At 52.3% G+C, this 22,607-nt stretch overlaps 1 protein-coding gene across 5 annotated transcripts in view; it reads left to right on the forward strand.

The window, feature by feature from the left end:
• STARD8 (StAR related lipid transfer domain containing 8) overlaps positions 1–22,607 on the forward strand; it is an 84,647-nt gene that overhangs the window by 43,865 nt on the left and 18,175 nt on the right. For 3 of the 5 annotated variants that reach the window (XM_054544677.2, XM_054544678.2, XM_054544679.2), the window contains exon 1: positions 8,134–8,519. The exons of the other annotated variants lie outside the window; for them this stretch is intronic. The gene's annotated coding sequence lies outside the window, so the exon portion shown is untranslated. Of the gene's footprint in view, positions 1–8,133; positions 8,520–22,607 lie in introns of those variants that run through there. 5 annotated transcript variants of the gene reach the window in all.

The following is a 22,607-nucleotide window of genomic DNA, read 5'->3' on the forward strand; positions in this document are numbered from 1 at the left end:
TTTACAGTTGAGGAAACTGAGACTCAGAGAGGAGAAATCACCCGGGTTATGCTGCAGTTAGAGCAGAGGCCCTATTAGAATGTTGGTCCCTTTACTGGCCACCAACAGAAGTAGAATGGAAATGACCTGGTCTGAGAGCTGTTGGTAACTTTTGGCCTTATATCCATTGAAAACAAATTTAACCAGGACCCCCCACCATCCCCAAGTCAGGTAATGCAAGTTTGCTTGCTGTGGTGGGGATTACGCATTAGAGAAAAAGGTTATGTACCTCAGAGTCCTGGTCCAGGCTTTTTTTGTGGTACATGCCAGGGGCTAAACTCCTTGAAAATAAAAGCTAATCTTTCTTAATGAAGTCTATACTCCGTGCCAGGCACCATGATCAGTCCTTCAGATCCTTGCAACAGTCCTGCAACATAGAGATGACTGCCCCGGCCTAGATGATGGCCAAGTCATTTGCATTATTGGGCCTCAGTTTTCCATCTGTAACATAAGGGAGTCTATAGGACTGATTCCACTTCAGGATATTCTGGTATTAGAAAGATTTCAAAGTGTCGTTGGTGGAACCCAGCTGGTCGGTTGCTCAGGCCAGCCAGTCAGAAAACGGGGTTGCTGGGAGGAGTGAAAAGCAGGGGGCGGTAAGGGAGGCCGAGGAGTGAGTCAGTCTGCCAAGATGGCCAGAGCCATTGTTTCCTTCTCCATCTGGCTGTTGCACAAGGCCTTCCTCCATGTCACATGGTTGGTGAGATTTGGGGGCAGACAGGAGGTGGAGGGGCTGACACCATAACTAGGAAGACACCCCCATTATCTTGCACTGAGGTATGAGAACAGAAAGGAGAGGAATCAGTGGAGAGAAAACTCTCAAATGGGGGCCAAGTTGGAAAAGGCTGGAAAGAAGGTGACTCCAACCTGGAAGAAGGCTTCCGATGGTGATGGCGAGGCGGAATAGTTGAGTAGATGACTGGAGGCTAGAGAAGGGGGAGTTCCTGCTCAAGGTGGGGGCGTGGAAATTTCTAATCGCGACTGAGGGGGCGGGGAAACACAGCCATCATCCGCTCAGCCCCTCCCTCCCTGGGCTCCCCGCGGGTTCGCTCAGTCCCAGGGCAAAACTATCCGAGGCGCCAGCTAGCTCTCGGGCTGCTGAGCCGCCTGGCACCGCGCGGCGCCCGCGGACACATGGCCCAGGCGCGGGGCTGGGGTCCGGCGTTGCGGCTCCCGAAGCCACGGACGTGGACTCCGTGGGGTGTGAAGGGCACCCGGTGGGACGCGGCGCGCTGGGATCCAGGTGAACTGAGAGCCAGGCAGCCCCAGGCGGAGAGGTCAGGGCTGAGCTGCGCTTCGCGGAGAGCTTCCCGCACCGGCTCTTCGAAGCTCCCTGCTCCCTCTGCCTCCTTGTTTGGTTCCAGCCCGGTTTTCATCGTTGAGTCCTATGTCCATTTGTCTAAAACCTCACCCCTGGCCGGCAGTGCCCCTCTTTGAGGCTTTCCACCCCTCACGCCTTCTTTCTTCTAATTCTTAGGCAGCTCTTGCGCCGCCCTATGGGTGCCCCATCCTCTTATCCCAGCAGTCTATCCGGCTTCGTCCCCACCCGCCTCTGTCTACATCCTCCGCTCAAAAAGAACACCACTTTGGTTACTAACACATGGTAGGCGTTTAGTAAACAGTATGTCCCTTTACACCCATTCCTCCAGCACCTTCTTCGTCTCTGCCTTTGGTGTCTGCCTGTTCACCCTCCTGTCTTCCTGTCCCACTATGTGTCTAACCGTCAACCTATATTTTTTCCTTGTCATTGAGTTGTCCGTCTGTCCTTTCATCCTTTTATTTTTATTTATTTATTTATTTATTTTTGGTCTCCAGATCCTTAAGTGTTATCACCTACACAGTAGCTCCCTACATCCCCCTGTCACCCCAAGGGCCCCTTACCTTCCCACTCTGTACCCTAGGTGCAGGACACAGCCCAGCAACCCTGGCAACGCCTTTATAATCAACTCGCATTGCCTGGGAGCTCCATCCCAAGGAATAGGTCTCTGAGGGATCTCCCAAAGTCTCTGGCATTTTGTCTTTTTAAAAATTGAAAAAAAAGTTTTGAGGTACTTATATTTCCAGGCTACTACTTCTGAGTAATTCTCATACTCACTCTCTCTCTCGAGACACGAACTTCTGAGCTCAAACAACTCTCCCTCCTCAGTCTCCAAAGTAGCTGGGATTATTGCAGCCAGCTCTAATTCGCTCTTGATTCCACTCAAAGGGCAGGGAGGAAATAGCAAACTGGGTTGAGTTTCTCACCATAGATTTAACATGGAATTGAACACGCTGAAACACAGGATCCTTGGAGATTCTGAGAACAGACTCTCTGATTGTACTTATGGGAACACTGAGAGCCAGAGAGGGCAAGACTCTCAGCCAGGTCACACAGTTCCTCCGTGGTAGAAACAAAGTAGAAGCCAGAGTGACAGCTGCCTGGCCCTGACCCAGGAGTCTTGGGTGTTGGGGGCCAGGATCATTTCCTTGGGGATCTGTTGATATAGAGTCCTCAGGTCCCATCCCCCCCACCCCTGCCCTGTTCTCTGGGAACTGACCTGGCTACCCACCTGCCTGAGATGGGCGTTCTCTGTTAGGGGCTGCCATTGCCTCCCCCACTGACATGGGAGCTCCAGGAAGGCAGGTACCCAGGCTGTGGGCTTGCCCGCCCCACTCTCTGACCCTGTCCCTTGCCCAGTGCCCGGCACAGACAAGGTCTGGGTAACCATGTTATGGGAACGGCTGATGCATGTGTGTGGAGAAGTTCCAGCCCTGGCTGAGGGCAAATCAGAACTCCTGCTTAGTAAGTGTGTATGTATGGAGGGGAAAGGGGGGAGCTGTGCTTGAGGAAAGGTCTGTTGAGAGGGTAGACGAGCTCCAAGGCCAAGTTGAGCCCAGAGCCCTTTGCTGAGTGGCCCTCAACCATCCGAACACATCCCATGCCCTCTCCGATGTCATCCTGGGGCCTCTGAGGGCTGCCCTTCAAGGTCAGGAGACAGGCGGATGGTTGGCCAGGGGCAGGCTCAGCCAGCCTGAATTGACATTGTCAAGCCCTAGAGACCCCTCTTCACAAGACTGGGTTGGGCCAGGCTTGGGACAGGGCGTATAAAAGCCACACACCTCTCCACAAGCAGCCCTCCAGCTTCCAGGGCACCAGGTCTGGTGGCAGTGTGGGGTCAGGCCGTGGCGGCTGACGATGGAGCCTGTGAATGGGAAGGAAGAGCCTCTCTTTCTGCTTCCCTGGCTCCTCCTCCCCTTCCCAGGTTTTTTCCTTGGGAGCTGCAGCCCTGGAGGGACACTGGAAAGGATCCCAGGCAAGGAGTCAGAATCCTGAGGGCTGTTCAAGGACTCTGGGTACCCATAGCCCCAGAGTGAGCTGGGAGCAACGCTGGGGGCAGAGACCAGGGCTCCAGGAGTGGGGCGGCTTAGCCTCAGCCCTCCTCTTCCCTGCCTTTCCTCCAGGCTCCCCACCCTTCCTTTTTCCTACTTTCCTCCCCTGGCCCCAGGTATCCCTCATCCTCAGAGGACCATCATGCCACCCCCACTCCCGTGCTCTGCAGAAGCCCTGTGCATGCTGGACTTGCAGATGCCCCACCCTCATGGGAACACACAGAGCAGCTCACAGAAGCAGAGCGTTCTGGAAGGAAGGGACCCTAGAACCAGGGCCCAGCCTGTTTTTCCAGATGAGGAAAGTGGGCCTAGCCAGGGAGGAGCAAGCTCCAGGGCTGAGGACTGAGACTAAACTGGGCAGAGGGGAGCACTCCTGTCCTCGCCTGCTGTGTGTTGGGTGTGGGGCTGTGTCAGAGGCGGGCTTGCCTTTGCTCATCTCCTCTCTGCATGTTGTGACTTTCGGAATCTGGAGGGCAGGAATGGGGTGGGGCACCAGGGTGGGCATCCTGCTCTAGGTATCTTTGCCAATATGGTCACCAAGTGCTCTGTCCAGGGTGACCCCACCTATTTGTTAGGGCTGGGCAGGCAGACCTCCCTGAGGCGTTAGTGGGGTGCTCCACCTGCCTGCAGCAGAAAACCTCTGGGGACCCTTTGAGATGGGCCAGTAAGGTCAGTCCAGAGACCCATCCTGGGTGTGAAATGGTACCTGTGGCACTGTCATGGCCTGGGGGGTCTATTGAGTGGATGCTGGGGCCCAGCCTTCCATCAGGCTGGCACATTGACTGGTGTTGGTTGAGGAGAGATGACAGGCCCCCGAGTGTCTGGGAAAGAGCCAGGCCTGGGTTATCCAGCTCCACCTGCCCAGTCCAAGTGCCTGGAGGCAGTCATGAGCCGCCCCACACCTCTATGTCTGAGCTTAGGGAGGGCGAGGGCAGAGAGGTTAAGTGACCCCTGAATCTCCCCTGACCTGGGCCTGGCTCGGCCTGTGCTCCAGAGTCCCTCGCTGCCAGCCCAGGGCTCTGAGGTCAGCACAGAGCTCCGCCTTCCAGGGTGCTCTGGGGTGAGTGTAGAGGCAACTGTGATAGTCCCCTAGGCTGTGGGCTGAGAGGGGGTGCTCCTTCCAGGATATAGCTTTCTGTCCTCTGTCCACACTTGGCAACGTATAGACAGTGAGGTGTCTGTGTGGCCCTCACCTTTTCAAACCCCTCCCCACCACTGTATTTCCTCTGTCCACATCTGCCCCTGCTTGGGCTGTCTTCTTAGTGCAAATCTCCCTCCTATGGCCATGGCTCCTCAGGAAGTTTTGTTTTTGTTTGTTTGTTTGTTTGTTTTAATGAACCATGACTGTCCTCTGTTGTGGGACCTGATCAATAGCCCCCTTTCATGAGGCTGGGGGGGACCCCAAGCCACCAGGGAGCAGGCTTCGTTGAGGCATGCAGGAATGTGCGTACAAGTGTCAGAGCCTGTGTGTGAGGCCACCCGTGCTCATGTACTTGGTGGGGCTGGTCTGAGTGTAATTCGTTTTCCCCTCACTGCTCCTACCCCTTTTCTAAAAACTTCCCAGCTGAATTCCCTGAAGTGATTTGCTGCGGTTTCTTTAGCTCCTATGGAAAAGAGTAGTAGAAGAGTCTATCTGGTTCCTTTTAGATATTAACCTAGCCATTCCAGAGTGGGGGCATGGGTCTGCCGGCAGCAGCTTGAGCAACTCCCATTCCCAGGCAGGGAGGGGGTGGGGACTGTTGGGAGTCCTCAGGTAGGCCCTTATTGGGACCCAAGGGTCTCAGAGTGAGGCTCAGGGGAATGGTATATGGAACTGCTCTTTGCCACAGCCTAGGAGAAAAGGGCTGATAGGTCCCCCAAAGGTTAGCTCTATAGCACCTTCAGTGTCATCCTGCCACCTGCCACAGTCCTTTACGGTATACTTTCACATTTATTGTCTCTCCTCTACCCAGTGGGTATTATACTCTAGTCTTGTTATTTATAGGTGAAAAAACTGACGGCTGGAGTGGCACAATGACTTGTCCTGGGTGGCATAACAAGAAAGTGGTAGAACAGGGGCCAGCATTTAGCTCTACTACTTCCTAATCCAGGGCTCATTCTACTATTGCTCAGTGCTTCTCACCATATCTGACGCTTATAAGCACTTACTATGTGACAGCCATCATTCTAAGTGTTTACTTAGCCTAGTGGATCTGCTCTGCAGCCACTGAAGGTCAGGGTTGTGATGATCATCTACACTTTCCAGATGAGGAAACTGAGGCAGAGTCACACAGCTAGTAAGTAGCAGAGGCCATTTGTACCCAGGCCATCTTGCTCCAGTGTCCATTATACTCCCTCTTGTGGGGCTTACGTGGTCTGTGGGAGTGGTAGAATGAGGAAAGCCCCATGCCTCGGGCATAGAAACACACACACACACACGCACACACACACGCACACACACACGCACAGAGACTTTTTTTTTGCCAGGCCTTGGCCTGCTTCAAGCACTCTACGTTCCCCTGCCTGATGACTGAGCTGGCATCCAAGGTAGCAACAGCAATGGTACTATAGGACACACAGGCAAGAGTGAGGGCTTGAGGAAAAGCGGAAGTCAAGAACCTAAAGCCTCCAGTTACCTCCATAGCCACTCAGGCTGCAACCTAGAAATGGGCCTGTGAAAAGGTACTCTTTCTCATCCATTCCAGGCACTATTAATCCATGCAAGACTCAGGGTCAGGGAGCAGGGGTTGGCAGGGGTATTGAAGGGGATGAGCTATCTTTGCCCTGCTGAACAGGCTGAGCTCTCCTGGCCAGAATAAAAGAGGGAGAGCAAAAAAGACCAAAAGAAATAGCCCTGATATCGCTTGGGCCATTTCAAAATGTCACAATGTGCATGGCAAATATCATGATTGTAGCTTACCCTGACAATTGTGTTCACTGTCATTCGACAAGCATTTTTATTGAACATCTACTCTATGCCAGGCACTGCAAAGTTCTCCTTCTAAGTATTTATAGCAGTGCCCCATTTTTTGGTAGTTTTCATACTATACCCTCCTCCTTTTTTGTTTCCTGGTTTGATGGCTCTTAAAAAAATACAGCTGGTGTCTCAGAACCCATGATATCTGATTCAGTTAAATGTATCTACTAAAAGATAAGTTGACTTTGCTCATTAGTTATATGATTGTCATTTATTTTTGGTTGTGCTTTGAATATCTTTCAACATTTGTTCATTCATTAGTAAACAATAGTGAGGAAAGTACTGTAAGCACTGTGCTTGGTGCCCTGGAGTGGATGGAATTGGCTTTGACAAGGTTTCTTGCCCTTAGGGAAATGATAAAATCATTGCAGGACCCCACTTTTTGTCCTTTTTAGCACTGTGCACAGGCAAGATGCCTTTGGCTTCAACTCAGAGCCTTAAGGATGCTTACAATTGTTAAAGCCCAGCCTCAGGAAGGAGGTCATATCCCTTCCCACCCACCAGAAGGATTTTGCTTCTGGGAGTAACTTCTGGTGTGCAGGCCTCATCCATAGACCCAAGAGACTTGGCTCACCTTGAACAAATTGCTAGAGGATACGAGCGGCAGTCCTGCCATCAAGAGGAAAAGAGGGATACATGGGATACACACAGTGGTGGTAGTGTCACTTTACCATTGCTCTTCTGACTCTCATCAGGGCCAGCAGGGAAGGAATGTGGGAGAATTTCAGTTTGGCCTAGTGAACTGAAAGCTAGACAGGAGAGGGGCACTTGGGGCTGGGTTAGGTCTGGCTCTGTCTTTCCCTGGGTGACCTTGATAAAGTTGCTGCCCTCAGAGAGAGACATTTTTGCTCTCATCTGTATTGGATACTCTAACAAGCAAGTTAGATGGATGCAGTTCCTGCCTTCTAGGAATGGTATGGAGAAAATAACCAGTGTACAGGTATTGACCCTGCCATGGATTTGCTGGGTTAATCATTTGAGGCCAGGAGTGTGAGACCAGCCTGGGCAACATAGCAAGACTTCAGCTCTACAAATAATGTAAAAATTAGCTGAGCATGGTGGCGCACACCTGTTATCCTAGCTACTCAGGAAGTTGAGGCAGGAGATTTTCTTGACCACAGGAGTTCCAGGCTGGGTAGCTTTAAGTGAGTCACCTCTGCTCAGTTTTTGTCTTTGTAAATGTGAGGCATAGCAGTTGAACTGCATGAGGTCCTGGATACTCTCAGTCCTGACTAATAGGAGTCCTCAATTCAACAATGAAATCAAGGTTGTGAACTTGTGTTGGACCCTTGTGATGAAAGGCCAGAGAGAAATCAAAGCCGAAGGCTCTTGTTTCTTACTGAATTTGAATGGACCTTCTGGTGGTGCTTACTATCAGAACTCCTGGAAGCCCTCCCCTGCCACGATTAACGTTCGTGCCCCAAGTTTTCCATGCACTTCTCTGCGGAGGTAGAGTTTGGACTTGGGGTAGGGGACAGAAGCCTGGGGTACTGGGGAAGTTGCAGAGCCACTGGGGCCTGAGCAAGGTAGGGATGGCAGCTTCCTGCTCAAATTCCTAATTATCCGGTTTTCCCCTACCAACTGGAGATTTCACCGAAGTTGTGTCTTCTGGACATGCCATAAATTATCTGAGCAAGTCACTGAACCCTCCCGGGCACATGGCATATGTATTTAAGTCCCCCAAACAGTGCCGGACTCATTCAGAACTCAATAAATATTAGCCTGTGTGCCTGGCCAAGTCACTCCTTGAGCCTCAGTCCTTGGGCTTGCACCTCCTCCCTGGCAGCGATGTGACCGGAGGGAAAGGCAGCGGCGAGGGCCTTGGAGGACCGGCAGGCAGTGCCCCGCCCACCCAGATTTGAGTGACTTTCTGGCGAGTCCAGTGGGCCAGACTGCGCCCCCATTGGCCGAGGGGAGGTGGGCGGGGCGTGCCTACAGCCTTACTCGCCGACGCTCCCTCCCCACCTGCGCTGAGTGGACTCCGGTTGACAAGGGCTAAGCAGCCGCGGCAGCTGCTCTTCTGGCTGGCACCGTTACCCCTGCCCGACCCCAGGCCCCGCGTGTGTCCCGGACGGAGCAGTCCCTCCTGGGCTCGCCTCCTGCCCGCTCGCTCTGTGTCAGCGCCCGAACCCAAAGGGGTGGACGCGGCCTCCAGGTAGGAGTCTGGGCGACGGCAGGGGGAGAGCCAGACAAACGGGGGCGCCTGGGCTCCCTCTCCCCGCCTTGCCTCTCTGGCGCGCTGCGGCTCGGCCCTTCTAGCGGTTCCGCCGGGCGGCGTACGCAGGAGACAGGGAGGAAGCGAGCCGAGCCACCTCCGCCCCTGGGATTGGGGGGTCAGAGTCCCCGAAATTGGGGGACCCCCGAGCGCACCAGCCGCTCGTCTTCCAGCGAAGCCTCGCGAGTGAGGCGGTGGAAGGCAGCTGTCCGCCTGTTACCGCCGGGCCCGTGGGTCTCGCAGCCGTCGCTCTGGGGCTTTGGAGGGGCGTTGCAGCTGGCCGGGGGCGGCAGAGCTTCAGGCTCTGTTGCCGGGTCGCGCCGGATCTCCTGCCCTCTCTTTTCTCTGCTTTCGAGGGCATTTCCAGGAAGCCCCCGTCCGGCTGTATGGGTTTTCCCGTCGGCCACTGCCTCATTGCTTTCTCTTCTGAGAAATGCCCAGGACTTCTTGGTATTAAGGTAGCTGCGGGGACCAAGCGAAAACGTTTGGACACGTCTCATCTTCATAGGCCTCATTTTCCCATAAAGTCCAAAATGGGTTTGGATTAGAGGAAAGCCTTTTTAGTGGAAGTTTTTGGAATTTCCAAATTAGGTAGTGTGGGGTTCTCTCCACGTTCCTCCTGACACTTGTGAAAGTTGCGCGCTGAATTACGACTCAGGAAACTGGGGTTCAGCCAGTCCATGTGACCTTAGGCGAGTCATACTACTGTGTGGGCCATAGAGTTTTCAGCCACACCTCAGATGGCAGCTTGATTTCAGTATCTAAAGGGCCCGGTCTCTTTCACCCTGACATTTGGTTACTTGGTACCTGGGGTCAGGCTCCTAACTGGCAGGTAAAAGGTTGTCTCTGAGACGCTCGGAGTGGCAGCAACTATGCACACGGAGAGCTTTGTGGTGATTATGCAGCTAAGCCAGCTGGAAAACTAGAGTGTGCGTGGAGGGGTGGGCGACAGCAGCCAGACCAAGGTAGGGAGAGGTGGGAGTTTTCTTCCAGAGCCTGGGGCCCCAGAGGTTGGGGGCCTCAGAGATTGGGCTGGCTTGGAGCCTATGCTTACCCCCAAGTCCCAGGGCCCTGGCTTCTCTCCCAGTCAGAGCCTAAGCGGGGAGGAGGGGTTAATGAATCACACCCAGGGCTATTTTCAAACCCTGACTCCTCCTGTGCGACCTGCTCCCTCCCCACTCTAGGGTTTTCCCACCCCCCCCCGCCCCCCCACACCTGTATTTTTGCCCTCTGAGTTTTCCTCTCATTTTCATCCTCCTGGAATGAAAGGGGGACAAATCTTGTCTGCGGATGCGATGGGAAGGTGGGCAGCCCAAAGGCATGGAGAAGAAGGCTGCAGGTGATTTCTGGGTGGCTTTCGCAGTGCGAAGAGTGTGATGGGAAGGGTGGTGTTTTGCTGTAAGGGCATAGGGGTCGGTAGTGAAACTCTTTCACTCTAAAGGTACAGCTGCCATCTAGCTGGACATTCTGGGCTGGTTTTCATTTTAGAGACGTGGCCTTTTGTTAATGTGTTGGACTTTAGATTTTGGATTTCTGCTCCCTAGACCTCTATATTTAGTGCTAGGAAACACCACACTGGACACCGCCTCTCCTGTTTTTGGAGAAGTATGCTAAACCTCTCTGTGCATCTACAGCTCCCCTCCCCCACCTGGAGAGGAGAAGCTGCCTACAGATGATATCTGGAGGTGTTTAGAGCAAGAAGGGCTGAACTGAAGGTGTGCAAAGCAAAGGGGCTGTGTGCCCTGTGTGCTTGCTTGAGACATGGCTTGCAGTAAGTCATGTGGGGAGGATGGCAGAGCCTTCCTTATTCAAACACAATACCTCCTGAGTTCCAGCAGAGAAGCAAAGAAAGTGGCACCAAGAAGACTCGAATGTTGTCCCTCTCTGTCCTCTTGAAGTTTTAAATTTCCATTATTGGGACTACAGATGGGAGAGGGAGCAGAAGACCCCTGTGTCCAGGTTTAGAGGACAGCAACAGAGACACAAAGGCAAGAAGGTCCCAAAGGGAGGAGGGGATGGAGTCTCCAATTGGGAAGCTGTGGCAGCTGCAGCTGCTTTGCTAGGAGACTCCTGGAGCTCCTTATTTGAGCCATGGAAAGTTCAGGTTCAACAGATGGCAGGTTTATCACATGCAGGCTGTGCCCTCACCTCTTTTCTGGCTAGAAGAAAGAGTTGCCTCCGCCTTGAAAAGAAGAGAAGGACCTTTTGCCTTAGGCTCCCGGTTTGGTTAGGATCAGGTGTCATGGCCCTGGGCCTTGGGAAAGCTGTTCAGCAGATAAAACAGGGACAGCAGATTTCAAAGATGCAAGGGCTTTAGGGTGGGAAGTGTGAGCTCCCGGAGATCTAGGTGAGTTTTACATTCTTCCCCATCCAACAACAGGATAGTTGAGCACTGGACTGGGCACACAGTTGCTGGTATCAAGTGTTTATTAAGGGGTCTTGGTTTGTGTGTGCGCACGTGTGCATGGGCGTGCATTCGGGAAGGGTCCTGGTAGATGGGAATCAGTGGACTGGAGGCCACAGCCTGGGCCCTTGTCACAAGTCTGAAGTGCTGTGTTTGTGGGTGGAGTTTCCTTTTCCCCAGGCTTGCATGCTAAACAGTTGCTGTTCCTGTTTACCTCGACCACACACAGGAATTTTAGAACTGAATGTTAAGTTCCCTAGGAGTCCAGGGTGGTGTGGAGCAAAGAACAGGGGATTGGGAGTTGAACATGGGGAGCTTTAACTCCAGGCTCTGCCGCCCCCCTCAAATTCTCCGACTCTGGGTTTCTCCTCATTTTTTCCACTTCACTGGATTAAACTAGGGGATCCACAGCTAAGTGCTTTGTAAACTACCACGTGCTGTATAAATTATTCGTCATTAAGTTTGGGCTTGGTGCTAGGTCTTGTGGAGGACACAGAGTTAAAACCCCCAGTTCCAGGGAATCTACCATCTAGTTTGGGGGTTAGTGGCATAAGTAATACATGCCACTAATTATTTATGTATTAAATAATAATACCTTGGTGAGGACTTTAAAAAATTATTATGAATAATTTCAAACATATATAAAAATAGAGATAATTAGTGTACTAAGACCCCATGTACCCATCACCCAGTTTCAACAGCCATTAGCCCACGGCCAATCCTGCCCTGTCCACACTCCTATCTACATCATGCCCTTGTTATTTTGAAACAACTCCCAGAAACCTTATCAGTTCATCTATACATATTTCAATACGTATTTCTAAAAGATAAGGATTCATAAAAACAACCATTATCACACCTAAAATAGTTTCTTAATATTATCAAATAACCGGTAAGCGTTCATATTTCCAATTGTTGAGAAGGACTTATTTGCCCTGAACGTCCATTCTGCCCTGGGAAATCCATTCCAGGGAGTGATTGCTTTTGACTGAGGGGAAGGTGACGGATAGAGGCAGTGGCATTTGAGCTGAACCTTGGAAGAGAGGCCCAGGAAAGGTCCCAGCCCAGATGTTAGCCGCCTCTAGGGCTCCAGATCTGGAGGCTGACCCATGGAGGCTTCTTGCGGAGACTTCCTGCCTTTGTTTCTCTAGCAGTAAATGACAATTCTCACTCTCACACTTACTTCCCCAGTCCAGGGCACCCAGGAGTTTGGGGTCCGCAGGTCTGGGAGAATTTTAGGAGGCTGCTCTCCACCTAGGCCCCTCCCCTGCGCCTGGCCCCTGAGGCCAGTTCAGAGCAAAACAGGATGCATTCAGGATGAACGTCTTTCCCAGCTTGTCATCTAATCACCAAGGCCCAGCTTGGAGCTTCCTCTCTCATTCATGATAAAAACCCTCACTGTCTCTCTTTTCCCTTCCGCCCCAGTAAGGGTGTGCTGACTTCCTCCATATCCGGGCCAGCCCTCTACCCCCATACGGGGCTGAGGGAGAGATTCCCTCAGTGCAGGCCTCTGCCCCCACCCACCTCACCACAGCCTGTTGGAGAGGGAGAGAAAGACCCCAGGAATGTTCTCCCTGACTGCAGGCTCCTGCTCTTGGGCTGTCCTTGGGAAAAGAGCGGCCTCCTTCCAACAAGCCTGGGGTCCTGCCACTGCTTGGTTAATCATTGAGCCACATAATAACCACCTTGGAAAGTCATCTCTAGGGGATGGTCATTAACTAACTCCCTGTCCACCCCAGGCCTTAAAGAGACCATATCCTGAACCTTCCCCCAAGGGAACATTGACAAACATTCACTCACAGGAACTTCTGGGGCCAGTGAAAAGTCTGCCCCTCCGTCCTTTACTTGGCAAACAGAAGCAGTTATTCACACCGTTCGAAGGACATGGGTTCAGCTTGGATGGTATTGAGAAGGGGAGCGGAGTGAATTGATGGGGATTTGGATGGGCAGTGGGGTCCAGCATCAGAGTTAAAAAGGGGTAGGGGTGTTTCTAGGAGTAGTTGATCCCCTCATCTCAATTTGAAAGTCTAAAAGAGCAAGAAATGCCCACCCAAAGTGTCTGCCGATGCTGGGGATGGAGTGAGGCTGTGTGAATGTGTGTCTGTTTTCAGTACAGCTGTGGGTCCCTCCACACCAGGCTGCAGTGGGAATGGGGACAGCCAACCACATGATTGCTGCTGAGAGGCTGAGGACCTCTGTAAGTGGAGGAGGATGCCTTCCTCCGGGAGCCTGTATCTGGACAAGCAGTGGCACTTGGGAAGGGTTGGGCCAGGACCCAGACCCAGATCCAGACCCAGATCCAGACCCAATTTAGAAAGCTCCAGACCACATGCAGTTTTCTGCAGTTTCAGTAGGAAGAGAAGGAACCACCCCGTGGGCCTACTACAGAGTTAGGAAACGGCTTCTGGTTCTGCCCCCTTTATAGCTTTCTCTCGATGAGTGATTTCTGCTTTCTCTGGGCCTCAATTTCCACAACTATAAAGTGGGTAGGGCAGTTGGCAGGCAGACTCAGTGGTCTGTCAGCCTTCCTTTCAGCTATGCAAGTATGCCTCCCCACTCAAGACCCTTTTCTTATCTGCCGGGCAATGGTGAGCTGGCTTCAAATTCAGCCAGGCCCAGACACTGAATGTTCTCAGCTGGCTGGGTCAGTTGGAGCTGGCCAAGCCCTGAATTGCCACAGCTTGGGTTCTCCTTGTGCTTGGGCATTTCTGCAGTTTGCTCTCTGGCCCCTCCCCAAGCCTGTGTCTGTCCCAAGTGGCCAGCCACTCTCTGGCCCATTCAGCCACAAGTTAATGAGTGAACTGCTCCCCCTGGGTCGTACCAGCCCAAGGTGCTCCTGGGATCCCAGGTCCCTGTGGGAAGCAGCCAAGGGCCTAGCCAGCTCCAGTCACCTTTATGCTCTCTCCCACAACCCCTCTAGAGGTAGGTATGAAGGCAGAGCTCAGGGCAGAAGGACCTTTAGAGGGCATTAGGTCCAACTTTCCTTCTGAAGCTTGGGGCTTCCCGACAGGTACTTGTGCAGTTCCTGCTCACTCATGTTCAATACCTGGGAATGTGATATGTTTCAAGCAAGTTGCTTTCGTCTTTGGAATGTGTGAAAGTTTTTTCTCATGTTGAACTTAACTGTGCCTCCCTGAGGCTTCTAACCCTGGGTTCCGACTGTGCCCTCTGGGACCACCTGGACCCTGTCTGCTCTCTCTGACCTTCAGGGGTCTGAGGACGGAACCCAAGTGCACCTGTGTCTTCTCTAGGCCAAACAACCTTCAAGCGTCTGTGCTCCTCCTCAGACCTGGAGCAGCCCCCTTCCCAGCCTTATCACTGTCCTCTGTCCTCCCTACATGCTACTGTTTATGGCCCCCTTAACATGTGGGGGCAGGAAATGGGGCACTGGAAACCCCTCACTCCCCTTAGTTTATTTACAGTCTGAACTTGTTCAGATGACTTTTCCATAATCCTTTTCTGGTTACTCTAACAGGTAGACTCCTAACCCCCAGAATCTTGGGTGCAAATACCTTAGACAACGCTGATTTGTTTATTGTTCAGGTCCAGCCAGCTCTCACGATTGGAGAGCCCTTGGAAGGTAGGGCCTTCTTATTGGTGCCCCCATAGTGGAGGACAAGCCTGGTGTTAGTAGGTGTTCCCCTTGTTGAGTTAAATACAATGTAATATGTGGGGGGCTTCCAGCGTACCCTGCTTTCCTGCCACTCGGTTTTATCTTTGGAGTTGATGGGGGGTGGGTGGAGGGAAGGGGATATTTTAGGGAGTACTGAAGCCGGAAATGAGTATGAGCCATGCCCACAGTGGGGCCTAGAAGAGTGAATCAGACAGTGAGAAATACCAACTTAGCCATTCCTTCCCCTAGCAGTTGATGATGATGACTATGAGTCCTCCCATTTCTTCAGTTTCCAAGGCACTTTCACTTCCATGATCCCATTGTGTTCTTAGAGCAGCCCTGTAAAGTAGATGGTATGATTTCCCCAGAATGATCTGTGGTGGTCTCCACCTGAGGCCCAGGGAAGGGAGGAACAGTCTCCAGTGAGGGAGGATTTGGAGCTCAGGTCTCCTGACCCTCAGCGCTCCCTGTTTTCCCCAAACCACACCCAGCAGCCATGGCAGCCGGGGCTGACTCGGCAGCTTCCCCACCACAGAGGAACCCCTGCCCTGGTTGCAACTCTGTTCCTGTGAGAGAGTGAGCTCCAAGGGAGGTGGCCTAGGATTTCCTGTCCTTTATCTGGGGTGGCCAAAGGCTGGCCTGTCTGAGGTGTGAGATAGGCACCTGCAGCCAGCCTTTCTGCTCCAGGCTGAGGTCAAGTCAGGCTGTGGCAGAGGCAGTGAGCTTGTGGGAAGAGCTTGTCCCCAAACATCTGTCCTGAGCAGTGCCCACACCAGCAGGGCCTTCTAAATGGGAAAAACAGAGAGGGGAATGTGGAAAAGGGGTCAAGAGTGGAGCAGAAGTAAAATACATCCTGAGCTGTACACAGGCTCTCGTGTTCACAGTGCTGGGAGACTTTGGGCAAATTACTTAACTTCTCTGAGCCTTCATTTTGTCAGCTCTAAAATGGAGATATGTACCCACCTCATGGGGTTGTTGAATATTAAATCCAACAACATAAATAAAATTATTGCCATTATTGTTGCTTGGTAGTACCTTCTGCAGTCCTGTCATTTTGCTGTTTTTCACTGACTTGGGGGTGTGCAGTCCTCAAACCTGCCACCTCCTGGGCATTCGGTCTGGACTTTGCAGTCATTTCAGAGTCCACCTTACCCAGAAAAGCTCCATTTGGCCATGTCCACCCACAGGGCTCCCTTCCTCTGGCCTTCTTTAGTGGCATTCGCAACACTCAACAGGCTATAGTAGTGATGGTGACACCAATAATAATAGTGAACTCTTCTAAATTCTTGGCAAATTTTAACTTCTTTAGCATTCATGGCAATTCCGTAAGGTAGGTACTGCTATCTTTGTCTCTATTTTATTTAATAAACTTGCCCAAGGTCACATATCCGGGGAGTGATGGAGCTGGGATCAGGACCCAGGTGGTCTGACTCCACCTCCTGACATCTTTAATGACTGGGCCATGCCTCTCTCCAGATGCCTGGCCAGGAGGCAAGAGCTGAGGTTCGGGTCTCCTTCCCCGCCTGAGTGCTCATCACACCCACCAGTGATCAGTCACTTCTGGACAGGCAGTCCCCAGGTCCTTGCCTGTCTGCTCTATGCACTTGCTCTCACCCTCCATCACCAAGGTGGACAGATGGATAGGAGGGAAGACATGGAGGAGTGGGTATTTATGCTCTAAAACAGAGCTGCATTGGGGTGGGGAGGGAGTGCAGGAGGGAGTTGGGCAGTGGGGGTGGCAGTGTGGTTCTGACATCAGCACCAGGCCTGCCTGATTAGCACCTTCTAGTACTGGGGGTGGAGAACAGGGTGCTGGGTGGCATCAGGGAGGAAGAGACATTTGAATATGCTCTCTTGACAACCAGGTTGCATTATTTAGAAGGCATGGGTGGTTAGGGGCAGGCAGGAGGCTGGCTGGATTAGCTCTTATGATCACTAGCTGGCATGTCCCATGCTAGAATTGGGTGGGAGGAGGTTGTCCAGAAGCTCCAGCCCTCCCCGAAGTGCTTCCATCTCAGGGTCTTGGGGGCTGCAAGCTTCCTTCCCTCAGGCTGTACTAGCTGCCAGCTCCATTGCTTCAGGGCTTATTCCCCTTTATCTCGCCTCCGAAGCAAGCTCCAGGGAGTGCTACGAAGGCCAGTCCATGTTAGCCTCTGTCTCCCTGAGAAGGATGGGCCTGGCAGCAGCTCTGGCCAAGTGCTGCAGGAGAGTTCAGTTTTTGTTCTGTTTTCAGACCTTAGTACCCAGCACAGGGCTTGGCACCAAGTAGGTGCTTGGGTATTATTAGTTGAATAAATTCACAGTCCATGGGGAGCGGATTCTAAGGGGAGAGCCGAGGGAGGCTGAAATGGGAACAGGTCAACAGGAGGGCTGTGGGTATTTAGGTAGGCTTCTGGCCCAATCTGTAGTCCAACAGAAGCTACATGATCTATTGTAGGCTCAGTTTTCTCATTTGTACCAGAGGCATTACCTGCTTTGGAGGAGTTCTTGTGGGGACCAAATGACATACAGGATGATCAAGTGCTTTCCCGGCTGATAGGAAGTTAAATTCAGGCTAACCACTCTTACTACAAAAACCCTGGTAGATGATTTTGTGTCTGCTGTGTGCCAGGCCCCAGCCTAGACAATTTCTTTTCTTTAATGAGGAAGATTCTAATTTGGTAGCTCTGACTCTAGAGCCAAACTGCCTGGATTTGCATCTTGGCTCACCACTTCTTAGCTGCTGACCTTGGGCAAGTTACTCCATATTTCTGGGCCTCAGTTTCCTCCTCTGTAAAATAGAGATATTACTGGAGCACTTAGCTCACAGGTTTGTTGTGAAGATTAAATGACATAATACACATTAAAAAAAAACTTAAAGAAATGTGTGAGATATAATAATGGCTCAGTACAAAGTCTGTGGCTCAGGGCACGTAGTAAGTACTGTATAACTATTAGTGTCTGCTATATTTTATTAATAATTACATTCAGTATCTTAAATATTGCTGTAATTAATGAGTAAGAAGTATAGAGCCAGGACCAGGGGCGGTGGTGGCTCACACCTATAATCCAGCAATTTGGAAGGCTGAGGCAGAAGGATTGCCTGAGCCAAGGAGTTTGAGACCAGCCTGGGCAATATAGGGAGACACCTATCTCTACAAAATATAAAAAATACAAAAATTAGCTGGGCGTGGTGGTGTGTGCCTGTAGTCCCAGCTACTCTGGAGGCTGAGGTGGGAGGATTGCTTGAGTCCGGGAAGTCGAGGCTGCAGTGAGCTGTGATCGTGCTACTACACTCCAGCACTGGTGACAGAGTCAGGCCTCATTTTAAAAAAAGAAAAGGAAGAGGTACAGAGCCATGACTAATAGGCTACGTCTTCAGGTGGCTAGCCTGTTAACTCTTCCCACTGTACCCCGTAACCTCTACGCCCATAGGCCCTACAGAGCTGTAAGACCACCATTTGGGGTTCTCCTTCCCTTGGCCCTACCATGGCCTGAGCATGCACGTCATCACCCTTGCCCCAAGAGCCCTAGGCTCCGTCCCTTGCTATGTGCTCAGCATCACAGCCCTCCCTCTGGCTCTCCTTGGGGCTGGGGGAGGGGTTGTGTCTGCTCCCTTCCCAGGGAGGCCACTTCTCTCAGGCCCATTTCCTTTCTATCAGAGACAATTTTCTCTGGATCTCAGGGTGGGGCAGGCTCCTTCAAGGCATTTCCTGCCCAGGAATTTATATTTGGCCTGAGCAAAAGGAAAGGGAAGTAGGAAAGGGGGTGGGATGCAGACGTGGTGGCACAGGGTCAAAACAGACAAGCGCCAAGACTTTCCAGGCCAAGAGAGGGAGGCAGGAGGTAGGCATGCCCCTTCTCTCAAGTGAATGTGGGTGCCCTCCCCTGAGCTTGGCAGAGTGAAGTGCTCCTTCAGGTCATAATGCCTCCACCATCAAACAGAGTTCATTTTCTGTTCTCACATCTCTGAGCCTTGGTTCCTGGCTATGTGGTTTCTGTCCTAGGGCAAGGCTTTGAGGTGAAGACATGTGCTCAATTCCATTTCTAGTGCTGTGGTGATACCAGACAAGGGAGCAGAGTCAGAGGCCTCTATACTGTGTAGTGGGAAGTAGGGCTTCCTGTCTGTGTGTTGCTGGAACATTCGGTAGCCCTTAACACACTGCAGTGGCAACACAAAGACCAAAAGTACCCAGTGCAGAGAAGCCCCCAGTTGAATGGGGGATAGACTCACATGCTACCAAGATGATCATGGAAATGTGTTAGGGGACTGCTTCATTGAACTGAGCCACTGGGTGTTAGGGGGTTGCTGAGAGGTCAGGGGAGGCTTCGCGGGAGGGGGTGTTTGACCTCCAGCTTGATGAATAAATAGCAGTTTGAAGCTTCAAATCAGGCCATGTCTAGATTGTGCAGAGCCTTGAATGCCAGGGAGCAGTCAAGGCTATCTGCCCCAGGCTGTGGGAGCTCTTTCGGTTGTAGAGTAGGGGAGCGGCCAGGTTAGAGCTGGGCTCTTGGAAGAAGCAGCTGGCAGGATGGCCCCTTGAAAGGAGAGGCTGGAGGCTGGGAACTTGGAGGGCTGAAGTAATCCAGGCAGGAGAACCTAGGGCACAGTTGGGCAGGAAATAACCCAACCATTTGATGGAAAAGTTGGTAGAATTTGGTGCCTAAATATATGTGGCCAGAAGAGAGCAAGGATGACTTGAGGTTTAAGCCTAGGCAGTGGGCGTACTGGGAGGCAGGAGCATATAGAGAGCTGGTTTGTGGGGAAAGATGGGTTTGGTTTGCATTCCCACTGAGGATCTTCGCTTGGGTCCTCAGAAGAGAATGTGAAGGAAGAAAGCTCCCCTCACTGAGACAGCCACTACGCATCACACACACCTCTGCTGCAGCTCTAGATTTTGGGGAACGGCCATTAGGAGATGTGGAAACTGAGGTTCAGACAGAGGTAATGGCTTGCCAGAGGTTATGCAAGTTGCTAATGGAGCTAAGGCCAGAAGGTAGTTCACCTGACTGTTAGTCCAATACTTTCCACTCAAACCACAGTGGAGAGCAGTCACCGCTGGCCTAATATCTGCCCCAGACCGGTTTGGCTGGCATCATTTATCTCTAGGCCAGGGACTGGAGATGGTGGAGTAGCACATGGCTCATTAAAACAACTCTCTCTTTCCTAGGCACCATGACCTTGTCAGAGCACCTGGGACTGGGTTGGGGGCAGGAGCCCCTTGGGGGCAAGAAAACTAACGGAGCAACTGTAGCAGAGCGGGTGGCAGCTTTGACCTTCCCTGTCATAGGGAAATCCAGTGCTGGGCAGGAATGTCAGCTGTCTACTTTGGTCCTGCCATACTAAGCGCAAGCCCAGGAGCCCACAGGCTGGGCTGCCTCTGGACCCAAATTCTCCAGCAGCCTCAGTGGGCCTGAGGTCTGGTTTAACCTCAGGGTGCTCGTGACTCTCCCTCATTTACAGCTGCACACAGGAGCTCAGGCCACTGCTTCACCGAGAGGAGTGGGGAACCACAGTTGGGGTTTCTTGTGTAACTTCCATTTTTAAATAAAATGCCAAACCAGAATTGCCACCTCTTCCTGGCCGATCCTGCAAAGTGTCCACAGTGTGCAAAGGCTAGGGACCACCACTGAATGTTGCACCCATTCTTCACTTCAGCCCCCAGGACATCCTGCGGGGAGCGTGGGTTGCCCAGAGGGGCCCGAGGCCCCAGATAAGGCAGAGGCCAACCCTCAGGGTCTCGTGCTTCAGATCTGGAGTCAACCTTTCTTTGTCTGGGGCTGCCTGGTGTGGTGTATGATGTTTAGCAGCATCCCTGGCCTCTACTGAATAGATGCTAGCAGCATTTACTCCTTGACGCCCACCAGTTGAGATGACCAAAAATATCTCCAGACATTGCCAAATGTCCCCTGGGGGAGAAATTGTCCCTGGCTGAGAATCCCTGTGGTAGAGACTAGAAGTTTTTTCTGGGGTGTGCAGTGTTGAGAGAGGGATGTTATGCAGAAGGTAGAACCACACACCTGAACCTACCACTGGCCAGCTAAAAGATTCAGTGGCTTGTTTTTCCTGCCACCCTGTCCTAGGGGCCCCTCCTGGGCTGTTTGCTTTGGTGGTGCCTCATTTGTGACAGGCAGGCTCCAGAAGTGTTGCTCGCATGGGCCTGGAACTTGGCATCCAGCTGTAGCCCCGGCTGAGACCGAGACTGGCATCTGAACAGGTGCAGCAGGGCCCTGAGTTCTGCCCGGTGACCTAACAAGCCAGAGGCCAGCCAGGGTCCAGCACTGCCAACCTAGGCTGGGTGAAATACAGAGGCCCTTCCTGTGGTGCCCCTCCTGTGAGGTTTGGAATGTGGGTTGAGAGCTATTTTGGTCCTGTCTCCTTTCCTCCCTGTGCCTCCCTCTGTAAGAATCAAGTTAGAGTTGTGATTCCAGTGAAGAGCAGCAGGAGCAGAGAGAGGCGCCAGTGAACTGGACCGCCCCATAGATAGGGCATTGCAGACCCCCTTGCATGTCTGCTTCAAGGTCAGGAGGGAAAGTCTTGGCGGCCCTGTAATCCCTGACAGCTCTTAGTACAGGTCCTTATGAAGGTCCCTCTCCCACTGTCCCCCAGGGAGAGAGGTGGCATAGCCAGTCAGCCACCCATTACAGCACTTCTTCTAGGGGCACTGCCAACCTAGAGGGTAGCTTTGTGCAAATTCAAATGAAACAGCGCCCCTGAGGGATGCAGCCCTGTGCCAGGGCTCAAGCCTTGGTGGGCAAGCTTATTTTGGCCTGGGTCCCTTAGTGTTTCCTTAGGGGAGGGTAAAAGGAGCTGCTCAGAGCAGTTGGGGCCACATGCTGAGGATGGTAGCTTCTGAGATACAAGCCCTCTGCCAAAAGGCCAGCAACTTCTCCTTGAGAGGGGTCCCTCTCTAGGGTTGGAGAGCGGGCAAAGGAAATGGGCCTTGTAGCAACCAAAAGAAATGATCTGAGAAGAGGTTTGCCGGGGCCTAGCATTTCTGAGCAGCAGTAGCAGGGCCTGCAGTGGTAGGCGACTCCCTGCCTGCCTCCTAGCCCTGCCTTGAGGGACCAGCCTCACAGAGCCTGCCTTGGGAACTGGGGTTGTCACATAGATAGTGGCATCACAGGTCTTTCTCCGCTGCTCAGGACACTGGCTTTTCCTCCTGCACTCACTGAAGGTGGGAGAGACCAACATGGAGACCAGACCCTGTTTTGGAGGCCCCCATCCTCTGGCGAGGGCCATGGAGGAAATGCTTTTCCAAATAGGAAGCTAAGTCAGGTAAAGGAGGCCACCACATGTTTAAAGTCACCTTAAGGAGCAGGTCAGCTAACTGAATGACCTTCACAAACACCCACTGCCTGCCTTCCCTCAGCCATCATAGACATTCACACTGATGCTGGTCACTCTCCCTGCTCCTGCACTCAGGTCTAGAGAGAAAGTGGGCCTCTGAATAGAACAGGCCTGTGACTGGTCTATGGGTAGAATTTTCCAGGGACCTATATCTGTGGCTTTCTAGCAGGCCTTTTCTGTTTAGGGCGGTGTTCTTTATCTCGGGCTGTACTTTAGAAGCACCGGGAGAACTCTCAAAAACAAACAAACAAAAAAATGAATCCTATCCCCAGAGAGTTTAATTTAACTAGTCATGGGTGGGGCCCATTAGTAAAAGCTCCCCAGGAGATTTTAATGTGCAGCCAGATTTGAGAGGTGAGGGAGGAATGGGACGGGACACCCAAGAGCTCCAGCAGTAATAAAGGATGCTTTCATCTATGTCCCTGTGACATCCATCCATTGCTTGTCTTGAGTCCTGTATCTTCCCGCCTGGTCCCCATGCCTGATACTGTCTTTATGGTTAGGCATAAGCAGGCTGAACCCAGGACCGGGGCAGCTCTCTTATAACCCACTGAGTGACCAGAAGGTACAAGGACTAGGGTTGCCTAGTAGTGGTGTGAAGAGGGGGTACCCAGCCCAAGAGTGGGGTTGGTGACACTGGCTGGCTGAGGCCTTACTTCCTGTAGTCTAGATTAGATGCCT

This window comes from Pongo abelii, chromosome X (genome assembly GCF_028885655.2).
Source record: "Pongo abelii isolate AG06213 chromosome X, NHGRI_mPonAbe1-v2.0_pri, whole genome shotgun sequence".
Lineage (NCBI taxonomy): Eukaryota > Metazoa > Chordata > Mammalia > Primates > Hominidae > Pongo > Pongo abelii.